Source organism: Anser anser (genome assembly GCF_964211835.1).
Source record: "Anser anser genome assembly, chromosome: 1".
Classification (NCBI taxonomy): Eukaryota; Metazoa; Chordata; class Aves; order Anseriformes; family Anatidae; genus Anser; species Anser anser.
In genome coordinates, this window is record NC_139720.1 from 127983645 (window position 1) to 127996188 (window position 12544).

The window sequence follows — 12544 nt, forward strand, 5'->3', positions numbered from 1 at the left end:
TTCCTCCAGAGGGTTCAATTTTGTGACAACCCTTGAGCTAGTGACAGGAGTCTTTATAGTTGCTGTATGAAATCTGCAAAGAAGGGAAGTGTGGTGCCTGCAGAGTGCTAGGCCAAGGGAAGCCAGCTGATGTAATCTTTTGGATTTCAGCAAAGCTTTTGATGCTTTTTCTCATGGTATCCTTCTGGACAAGATGCCCAGCATACAACTAGACAAATACATAACGTGATGAGTGAACAACTGGCTAATGGGTCTGGCTCACAGGGTTATAGTAAATGGGGTTACATCAGACTGGCAGCCAGTCACTAATGGGGTTCCCCAGGGCTCCATTTTAGGGGCAGTCAAAGCATCAATGCTTTTATAAATATAAAAATAAATATAAAAGCATCAATGCTTTTATAAATGATCTGGATGCAGGACTTCATACTAAGTGAGTTTGTGGATGACACTAAATTAGGAGGAGCTGTGACTCCCTTGAAGGTAGAGAAGCCTTGCAGAAAGATCTTGACAAATTGGAGGGCTGAGCAATCACCAACTATGTGAGATTTAACAAGCAAATTCTGCACCTGGGATGGGGCAACCCTGGATATGTGAACAGGTTAGGGTGCCATGACCACTTCCCTGGGGAACCTGTGCCAGTGCTTGACCACCCTCTCAGCAAAGAACCTTTTCCTATTACCCAACACTCACTAAAAATGTTAGTATGCCACCTGTAAGTGGAATAAATGCTGGTACAGGTGTATTGGTATACAACTATCAACTAATGAGAGAACTGTTGAAAAGTAGAGAGGGGGGGTAACAGGAACAGCCTCAGTATTGAAGCTCTAAACCTCAACAGACTGCTTCCTTCTCTTTCTATCCGCCCCCCAATTTGAACTGATGCCATCATCTTGCTAGGCATGCTTTCTGCCTACAAAGGTAGGAAGAGTGATCTCATGCTTCATAAAATGTTGCTTTAGGTTTTAATTTAATCTGGTGCTTTACTGATATGTCGGCTTGATTTGTGAGAGGAAAAACAGTATTTTGACTGAAACTGTTGTAAACTTGTGAAAGTCAAGATTAACTGTAGTATTTAGCATATGATAATACAAGAAATAATATGCAATTATGAAAGAGAAGAATATAGCCAGTAACAGAATATATAGGTGTTATAGGCAGTTTTACCTATGTAATATTAGAGAATCAAGGAGAAAAGAAACACTGAAAATGTGAGTCTGATTTAGGGCATGGCGAAACATTTAGAAGAAACAGCTTGATTGCCAAGTATCCAACATCTTGATTTAGATTGAGAAGAAAGCATGACTATTTCTAATCATTTTCTATAGATTGACGTCTTCTGACTTAATCTTTAGTTTTTCAGCCTTCAAACTGATCTGTACTCTTATTTCAAGAGGATTTTCATTCACTTTTTTTCTGAACTTGTATAATCAGTTACACACATTGTAACATATAAATGTTATTTTACAGTCTTATATTCTTCATTTTGCACAATAAGGTTAAGTAAATCTGTTTTCATCTTCCTGTGAAAACCTGCTTCTTCTGGCTCGAAGTTCTTGAACTTGTAATTTTTCCCACGTAATGTCTGGTGGTCTAGTTAAGTGTCATAGCAAAATCTTCCTACAGGGACAGCTGTGCTGGTAATGAAAGTTGACGATACCACGCTTCCATTTGATATGGTCCTGGGTCAGCAGCAGCAGCAGTCTTCTGTCCCTGTATGCCACATCCCCACTAGGAGGCTCTGCCAACATTCCCTCAGTGCTACCACTAACCCAGCTGGGACTACTGTGTTCTTCAAAAGGTGTCCTGTTGTGGCTTTCTCTAGGTCTAAATATGCTAAAGCAGGGAAAAAGTCTTCACCCGGGCCTTATTTCTGCCCAGCTCTTGTGAGGGAAATGGACAGACTTGAAGAAGCCATGTTCTCCTGATATACAAATGTTTATTCAGATCAGAAGACTTATAAGACTCTTTATATCCCCTTTTTGTGCATGCATTTCTTTTGGTTCATATATTTTTGCTATCCACAATTTACAGACCGGTTGTCTCATACTGTTCGTCGTTGAGATTTCATGACGGACTTTTCAGGTATCTTTATCATGAGAAGTATTGTCATCATGGGAACACAGCATTGTTCCTAATAGCTTAATATGCCTTAATAATTAACCTTCCTGTGTCCTCCCTTTAAAAATATTCTTTTGATTTTTACCTCAACACACCATGGGTGAACTTGGTAGGAACTCAGTTATCAGTTTTCCTAATGACATGGTTACAGTGGATGACACTTAATGGTCCTTCCAATATCTATCTAAGCAAGTTTTATTTTTTCTCTCTCCCAAAACTATACTTTCCTCAACTGGAGTGCATTCATGTGTAACTTTATCTTAGGCATACAAAGTAAAGGTGTTTAGCTGATCTGTTTTATTCCAGAAATTTCAAAAGATCAGGGACTGTTTGTTAACTGTAAGCTGTAGCTAATTGTCTATGTTTCAAAATAACTTGGTGTGCATACTGTAGCTAAATGTTTTGTCAAGCCACAGGCAATTTAATATTATTCAGAAATATTTTCAGAACTGATTTGTATGGCAACTACATCAAAGTGTACATAACTCACTAACCATAATTCGGTTAGAGGTATCTTATCTTGACACAATTTGCTGAAGTCTACAGTTACTGTTCTGTTAGACTAAAACCTTTCTTCTAGCAGCAGTCCGTTGCTTATATGTGATAAGAGATGGAGTGCCCAAGGGAAATTACCAGCACAGTAAGTAGATTTGGAATGTACTGAGCATGGATTTTCCACCCACACCACTACATAGCTGTTTCCATTAAAGTCCAACCTCTGCATTCAGAAATCCAGAGGTGGCAGACAGAGTAATGTTCTGTTTCTTGTTCCACCTCCCATCTCCACCACATTTTATTGCACTTCCCCATTAGTCCTATTTGAATCTGAAGTAACAGGGCTACAAGTAAAACGCGTTGCATCTCTTGCAGTATCTTGGAATGTTTCAGCTTTGGAACATCAACGAAGCACTTCATAAACATGGAAAATTAGCCAATCTGTGTCAGATTGAAAGGGTAGTCTGGACCCTGTCATCCTGTGTTTGTGATTACCAAAAGCAGGTAGAGAAGAATGCAGGAAACAGGTGGTATGCAATAAAGTCTTTCTTATTCTATAGCTTCCCACTGCCAACATTTACCAGTTTGGGGATTCCCCAGCTGGAGCTCGCTTTGTCATGATACATCCTTCCCTTCTCAATTAGAAAAATGGGGGGTGAGGAAGGGAGTTGTTCAGAAAAAGAGAAGAGATTTTTGATTCTACAAGTAATCAGGTTGCATGTGTGCTCTGGGGCTGTATCAGGAACCTGGGCTGGGCATTCCACTTGAACCTCAGGTCATAAGCTTCAAGGACTCAAAAATACATGTTTCAGTGGCATCGCTTCAGGACAGCAGTTCAAGATTCGTTCTTTTTGGTCAAAATGCGATTTTCCCTTGGAATCTGTTCTACTGCTTACAAACAGCTGTAAATCACTGAGAACACTGTATGTACTAGCAGAATATTTAAAGAGTAGGTTACAAAGGGAAAAATAGATTCCTCTTTCAGGACTGAGAAAAACTTTGGGTCAGTTATTTTCATTGCCTACTAGGAAAGTGCTAGACTTTCAGATCTAAATCCAGTCTCTCTCCAGGCCCCTGATGGGCACTCCCCGCCCCATCTGAAAGGACTTCACATCTTTGTTCTCTGCATAAAGGTACAGTGGTGTCTGCCTCACTTGCTAGCAGCCTGCTGCCGTGGAGCAGAATCACTTCCTGCGGTGGTGGTGGAGCTGCACGGGGATTCTCTGAACCTCTTGGTTTTTATTATTATATTTTTATTATTACTTTCCACAGTAATAATAATGCGTGTAGTTTACTTAACTGAAGCATTATATCCACGCAATTTCTTCAGACAATATTATTAAATTATACAATAAGAAGTCAGAAGCTACGGAAACCTTGTTCTTTCTTGAGCTGAGCTGAATTAGTGTTGGCACAGGAGTCTTTTCAACTAAAGTTCCCCCACTGTAGTTCTACTGTGAAACTACTCCCTTAATGGTGCTGAGGGCCACTTTTCCATTGATTAGTATAGAGTTGAATATTGGGCACTTTATGAAGCTGGTGTTTGTGTTCCCAAAAACAGACATGGTGTGTTAGATGCAGTTTCAGCGTAACAGCGTTCTTTACTGCAGTCTGAAACAAGCATATGGTGTATGATTTTAAAGCGTGCTGGTAATTATTCTCCCTTTAATTGTAATATCATACTGTATGGTACTTTCTTCTCTTGTCTTGCTTCAGAAGACCTGTGGCTCTCACAAAACCAGAAGTACTGGCAGGACTCATCAGTCTCACGTTCAGATGCACTGAACTCTACCTTCATTTCCATCTACCTGCTGATCTAGTAGGCAGCTAGCTTTCTGCTGTGCTCCCTGCAGCATTGCTCCATCTTTACTCTGGCTAACAATAACATCATTTGAAAATGAATATGTTTCTTTGAAGCTTATTATCAATCTAATACTTTGTTTTACCAAAGGGAGTATAACTTCAGTCAGCTGCATTTGCATTGGCTAAGCATTACCGGTGCCTGAAGTTTCTAAAGCATTCACTGTTCTCTAGCTTGCTCATTCTTCTGTACAGATTGCCTTTATGTTCAGGGGTCGAGTCTCAAGTTACCCTGGAAGGCTTGTCCACTGTTGAGCCCTTGGAGTGCTCGCTGGCTCTGAAACACGGGACATGAACTTGACTCCGAGAATCAGAGAACTCCTTGACTGACTTCTCTGTTAGAGAAGGTAACTGAGGGACTCTGTCTCAGTGGAGGAGTTGTGTGAAGTGAAAAAATATGATTGGGAGATATTGCAGAATAAGTGTATAGATTCACTTTTTTTCAGGCTAGCTTTCATCTTTGGTGCAACCAGATGTGCCTCTGTCTTTGGTGAAAAGTGCACCACAGACTGCAGTATTGGTTACCGTCATATCCGTGGATATACAGACCTGAAAACCTTTGGGAAAATAAAACAATTCTCATGTTTTATGGATTACCTGTGAAATATTTTTGAAAAAGCTTTCAACTGTGTGTTCTTAAAGCTGGTTTTGTTAATAGCCGTGGACTTGGGAGAATAAATGAGATTCAGACTGTCACTGTGGATTTGTGAAACAAGTCCGTGTTCCACAGTACAACAGTTCCACAAGAAGACAGTTCTTAGATGCACCCACATCTTCATCTTAGATTGGGACTTCTGTTAAATTCAAGTTATTTTGTCTTGAGGCTATTCTTCTAAGATTTTTTCAACTTTAAGTTGTCAAAGTTCAGCTCAATCTATTAAAGTATTTTGTTTGTTTGTTTGTTTTTTGTTCTGTTTTGTTTTCTTTCCGAACTACATGCTTGCCAAAAGGGATTGGCTGCATAGCATGGATGTGGAAAGGCTTTTATCTATTATTTCAGTGATTTCAGTTTGTTAACTTAGGGGTAAGATTCAGTGATCAGTTTTATATCTACTGAATCCCAGCTGAGAAAAGTAAAAGCCAGTACAGAGGGTAGGATAGAATTCTCCTACAGGAATGGCCTTCACAGGTACGCTTACACTTGTTTGAGGTTTGTTTGGAATTAGTTTTAAGTTTGTGTTTATAGAGAGCATTGTTCTTAAGTATATAATCAGTTCAAGTGTTCATTCTGTAAGATCATGTGGTGCTTAGCTGCCTGCCAGGTCAAGCCCCAACAGCTGTACTGGTGCATTGGCTTATTACTCCCCAGATGCAGCACTTGGCGTTTCCCCTTGCTGACCTTCATGAGGATTCTGTTGACCCATTTCTCCAGCTTGTCAAGGTCCCCTTTAATGGCAGCACACTCATCCGAGGTGTCAACTACTCCTCCCTGTTTTGTCATCTTGTAAACTTGCTCAGAGTACACTGTCACATCATCCAGGTCATTGGTGAAGATGTTGAGCGATACTGACTTCTGTACACCGCTAGTGACTGGCCTCCAGCTGGACCTCGTGTCACTGATCACAACCCTTTGAGCCTGGCAGCTCAGTGGGTTTGCAGTCCACACTACTGTCCATTTACCTAGTCTATATTTCATCATCTTGTCTGAGGATGTTATGAGAGACAGCGCTGAAAGTCTTGTTCAAGTCAACATAAACCACACCTACTGCTCTCCTTTCCTCCACCAAGCTGCTCATATCACCTTGTCATAGTGGAGGCAGGATCTCCACTTTGTACACCAGTTCTGACTACTCCCAAACACCTTCTCATTCTTATTATGTTTGGAAATCATTTCTAGGAGGATTTGCAACATCACCTTCCCAGGGACTGAGGTGAGGCTACCTTTCCTGTAGTTTGTTGAATCTTCCTTTTTTCCTTTCTTGACAATAGGAATGACATTTGCTTTTTCCAGTCCTCAGGAACCTGCTCTGGTCGATGTCATCCTTCAGAGATTAACGAGAGTGGCCTCACAATGGCATCAGCCAGGTGCCTCAGAACTTGGGAGTGTATAAGGTGCATCTCATCAAGTGTCTTCTGGTTCTAGTTTCTCCTAGCTCCTCTCCTAGGGACACGTTATGCCCTACCATTTCTCCATTGAAACCTAGAATACTGGATCTAAAGTCAAATCCAAAACAAAAGGAAGAATTCATATGTGCAGGATATATGGATATATATTACTGTCTCTGGAGATTTTTTTTTTTTGGTAAGAAAAAACCAACCACCCCACACCTCTAGTCAAGAGACTAGCAAATTACAGTGTTCTCCTGAATATGGTAAAACAAGTTCTACCTGTGACACCTGAAAAGGTGACACATGAAAATCCTGTTGAGTGTAAATGACCTTATTGTCACTTGCCTAAGATTATAGAAATTATGTGGACTCTCATTAGCATGGCAACCTGCTTCTTGCAAGTATTAAGTCCACTTTGTGGATCTAAAGTATACAGGTCCAGCTTTCTCTTCTGCACCATCTGGCATTGCTAGAACAGAAGTCTGTGGCCACGTAGAGGGTCATAGTGGTAGGACCAGGATTCTCTCATAGGTCTAGTTGCTTCAATTTCCTCTGCTTCAGAGGATGATCTATAACTCCAGTTTAATGAGAATAGAATCATTTTTATTTTTTTTAAATATTATTTTGTTGAGATTTAAGCATCAAACGCACTGTTACGATTTCATCTGCTCCATCATGTCAAGCTGTATTGAAAAATATGGAAAAATTATATTTTGTTCAGGAGGGATTGTCGTTCCTATGCACCTCATTCCTAAGTGATAAAGGTTATGACAGTCCATGGATTTACAGGCAAATGATAATCTTCAATAGTTCCTTACAGAGCAAGAAAATGTATTGCAATTGAGAGACTTGTTTTCTGTATTGCAGCGTGGGAAATTACGGGGCTGAAATGTTATAGAATCAATATAGTTCACAGCAAAATGTGTGTATTTATACCAAAGCGTTTCCCACACAGCAAAGAAGGGGGATAATGCTTTGAAAACAGAAGGCCAGACTAATTAGTAATTTAGGTTATGTTTCAGACATGGTAGAAGGAATGACTGAGTCTAGATTCACATTTTAATGAAGTATGGGACTAAGCCAGAAAGATGAATGGGTGCCATGGCAAGGGAGTGAGGGATGTGGATTTAATGCTGTTCCTTAGCTGAAGTTTCTTACAACACTTCTGCCATTTCCATAAAGTGGGTTGATGAGAGGTGTTGTCTCAGTTACATAACTCACCAAGGTGTTTCCCTTCTGTAAAATCATCTCTCTGCAAACAGGCTAGGTGACAATCTTCTACCAGCACTCATGAAACCAAACAAGTTAATAAACAGATTATTTTAATAATAGGGTTTTAATAATAAGACATTGTGAAGACCTAAGGCCTGCTGCAAGATCATAAAAATGTTGGTTGGAAGGCACCTCTGGAGGATATCTTTGATTTGGACTAGCTCAACACTAGATTATGTTCCTCATGGCTTTGTCTAAATCTTGAAAAGGCTCAGTGACAGAGGTTCCTCCACCTCTCTGTTCCAGTGCCCAGCTACTCTCATGTTGATTTTGTTTTCTGATATCCAGCCTGAACCCCCTGAGCTGTAAATTGTGGCAATTGCTTTCTTAGACTAGCTAGCTGAAAGAAGAATTTGGCTCTGTTACTTCTATAATAATCCTTCAAACAGTTTTAGACTGGTGTTATATCACTTCTTAGCTTCCCTTTTAGCAAACTAAGTCTGGCTCCTTCAGCCTGTCCTCTATAGCTTTCTTACGAGTCCTCCACTGAACTCTCTCCAATTTCTCCATGTCCCTCTTGACCAGAGGTATCCAAACCTGAACACAGTATTAGTATTACAGGTGTGGCCTCACCAGTACCAAGTAGAGATTATCAGCAAAGTTCTCTGGATGTGTTGGCCACACTTCTAACGTAACCCAATATGCAGCTTCTTTTACAAGAGCATGCTGTACATTCACATTCAACCTGGGGTGCACCGTCGCCCTCAGGACCACCATAACCCAGCCAGTCACTTCCCAGCCTGTACCCATTCAAGGGTCAATCCAGCTGTCCCATGTGTGGAACTTCATAGAGATCATGAGGTCTCTGACCAATGCTTAAGTTTCTCAGGGTCCTTCTGGGTTGAACGGTCAGCCACTTCCCCGAATTTAGTGTTATCTGCAGATCTTCTGAGAATTAATTCTGTGTAGCTGCCATGTTGTTAATGAAGGCACTGAACATGGGTGCCAGTACTGACCCCAGGATGTTCTGCTGTTTACCAGCCAAATGTTGAGTTATTGACCGCTCCCCTTACAGCCTGATGGTCCGGCCAGCTTTCAGTCCCTCTAACAGTCTATGTCCAGTCCATCCTTCTTCAGTTTCCAGAGAGAAAGGCTGGAGGAGGTTGTGTCAACAGCCATACTCTAATCAAGGTATATTACACCCTCAGCTCTGCCCTTGCCCACAGAGCCAGTCATTCTATCATACCAAGCAGGTCATACATGATTTGCTGCACTGGGCTGACTATGACTGATTGTGCTCCATGACCTTTATATTGATTGAGGTGAAGTTGACTGCTGCAGAGTTCCCTGAGCCATCCTTCTGGCCTTTTTTAAAGATTGATAATGGCCTCACAGACATGCCCGCGAGACCAGGAAGACCTTCCAGTAGCTTGTGGGGGAAACCCAATGGGTCTTAATAGACTCAGTTTCTCTAATTAGCCTCTAACTTGGTCCTCCATTGCTGGTTGCCCCTTTCCCTTCCCAGCTGTGCTCATACAGGCAGTATGGGAGTAGGCTAATATGCAGTAGGCCTCTGAAGGCAGCAGAAAAGGCAGCAGGAAAAAAAGCATGGAGTAATTCATCTTTTTCATTGTCGTCTGTTGTCACTAGGAGCCTCCATCAGTAGAGCCCTGTTTTCCTTGAAGTTGCTTTTTCAACTAGCATGCCTACAGATTCTGTCTCGTCCTCATCAGTGCCCCTGGGCAGTCCCAGCTTCAGCTGGGCTTTGTCCTTCCTGATTTTGACACAAAGTACCTAACACTACTTTTATACTCCTGTTTGCTGCCCGTTTTTCGTTTTTACTCTTCTCCACTCCCTCTTGTGTGCTAGTTCACCAAGAAACTCCCCTTGCAGCCATGCAGACCTTCTCCTGAAATGCCCAGGCTTCCTGCATTACAAGATGGTTCGTTACCAGGCTCTCAGTAAGTCTCTTCCTAAAAACTCCCTTGGGCATCTTTCCCCTTCACAGCAGCTCCACGGGGGATCCTGCCTGGCAATGCCTGAACAAGGCCCTGTTTGCTTCTCCAAAGCCCAGGGCCCCGACTCTGCTGCTCACCTCCCACCCCTTCCTTTCAACCCCAACCTCCAGCACGTCTTCTCAGACACATCACCTTCAACTGAGAGCCTTCTCCTTTGCAGCTACAACGGGTAAGGAGCTTTTAAAGCATTAAATAGAAGTAATGCACTTTCCAGTTTTGACTGGAATTATGGATATATAGTTTCAAGTTTCACATGAGGGCGAGAAAGCTGTAAACTGCTCTGAGTTCATTATATTTTCAGCTTTTGGAGAATACTTTTTAAATATGCCTGTAGTTGGAATTCACTGAGAGTCTTCAGAGGTAAGAAATTATGACTGTGCTGTGCAGATTCACTCCTTCTTCTGCACACATACTCCTTTATCTTTCCTCAGTGACAGTAGTTTTCAGAGAGGCTTACTACAAAGACCAGTCCCTGTAGAATAGTTAAATAGAATAATTAAAAGGAATGAGATTTTTAGAGGCAAAAGCTTCTACTTCACGTAACTTCTGCTGACTAAAGAAAAATGCAAAAAACAATCCAATACTCTTTACAAATTATCAGAAATGTATATTTCAGTATGCTGTTGCCTGTATCCATTGCCTGCTCTCTTGCTACTTCTCATGCAGGGGATGCAGTTCTTGATGTAAGACACGTGCCTTAGCCAAAATTCTTCCTTGTTCTTCTATTTCTGCCTATTTAAAATGATGTCTGTCAAGTCATAGTGGTTTACTTAAGATAATACAATAGTTTTATCTACTTTTGATAATTTAAACTGCACAGAAGATGGTCTTTCTAACTATTGCCCACTTTTATTGGGCATCTGAACAGGACTCATGAATGAACGTGGACAAATTGCTCCAATTGCAGAAACAATTGTGTGCCAGTAGGAAGACATGAAAAAGATGTCTAATTACAATGCAGTTTAGAAGTGATTAATAAAAATATCAATAAAAATGAAATGAAATTCACCTGGACTTTGACAAGTTAGAGGAAAAATGCAATTGGACAATGGAGATCCAACAGGTCATCCTATGTGAAGGTCTTGGGTTGGTCTGCCATTCCTGGAAGAGGATCATACAACAAATAGTTTGAGTTCTGGACTGGGATCAAGGCTAATTTGATTAGAGGTATATTTAAAAGTAGGGAACAAAGCTGGGAAAGGCTCATTTAATGACAATACAAATTCAAGACAAAAAAAAAAAAAAACAATAAATTGTCAAAGATCTACAATTCAGAAAATACACTAAGTGACTGCAAAAAAATGTTATGGATTTGGTATAGTTCTTTGCATTATTTACAGAGAATCTGTAATACCTATTTTAACTCGGTAAAAATTACCAGATCTTTTTATCTTTTGATCTCTTTTATGTTAGCTAGCAAGGTCTTAAATTGTGTTCATAAACATTTACACACTGTATTCACTATGTTTGCTTAGTTATAACTCCTATATAATTCAAAGCTAGTGGAAGCGACATGTTCCATGAATTGCTGCTTTTCAGCGAGGAAGAAAACTGATGCTTAATTGTATATGAGAGTGATCTTTCACCTGTGGAATTAAGTTAAGTTAATGTTTGATTAACATCTGATGTTTACTCAAATTTTGAAATGTATGACTACCTAAGTACATTTCTGTGAAGCATGTAAAATTATTTTACTTCTTCTAGAATATATATTTCAGATTTCTTTGTTGATTGTTTATACATTATAAAACAAAGTATCAGATTTTTCTGTTCAGAGGTGGATTGTGTAATTTGTTGTAACTGGGCTGAAGTTAGTGGAGCTCAGCCTGAGGATCTATTTCATTCCTGATGAACAAGTTTTGTCAATAGAAACCTCCCCCTTTTGTGTTAAAATGTTCAATATAATATTTTATACCCATTGATTTGAGGCTCAGCTACCTTTTTTCAAACACTGCTTGCTTCAAAAGTACTGATCTCATTTTAATCACCAGGAGACTTTTAGACTGTATCTATAGGCATATCCTGATTTATTGTGCTTTGAAGCAACCGCAGAAGCACCGTGACCAGTGTCGTGGTCTTTATGTTTGAGTGCACCAAGTCACGTGGATGAATAAACATCCTGGTCTGTGGAAGTTAAGGAAGAATGAGAATTGATCGTGAAAGTAAATGAAATCCTCATCGTTTGCAATGTTCTTTCCCTCTCGTTCAGCAAAAGCACTCAGAATTCAAATTCTGTTTCCCTACACTGCGCATGTTTGAAGTGTATCTGCAAGTCACTGATCTTTCAATGCATCTGGCTCTGTCACAGATTCATATGGTAAAAATTCCATAGTTTTGAAAGTGTACCTAAACCATGCTGACTTCTCTCCTCTTTTTATTATATCTATATCTTATTGACAGTGCTCAGAAAGGACGAGACACTAGACTTACGTGCAGTATGCAGAGAAGTTCCCCTGGAGCCTGCAGATGGTCTCACTGTGGGTGCAAGGCAGAGCTCTCCCTGCACATGCTGTACAGCTTGTGAATTTATGTCACGGACATACCTGGTCTATGTTTGAGAGGTTTGCATCCCCACTGTAGCCATGACTTCCTTTCAAGATGATTTACTTTCTCATAGACAGGATGCTAGTTTAATCAAAAAAGTCAAACAAAAATGAATTCTCTACTGACTACCATTCAATGCGGTATAATTATTATTCAATGATAACAAAACTTAATTAGTTTAATGCTATTTTGGGCATTCAATCAGAGCTGAAGTATCTTAGGATTTGGTATTCCATAACCTTGAGAAC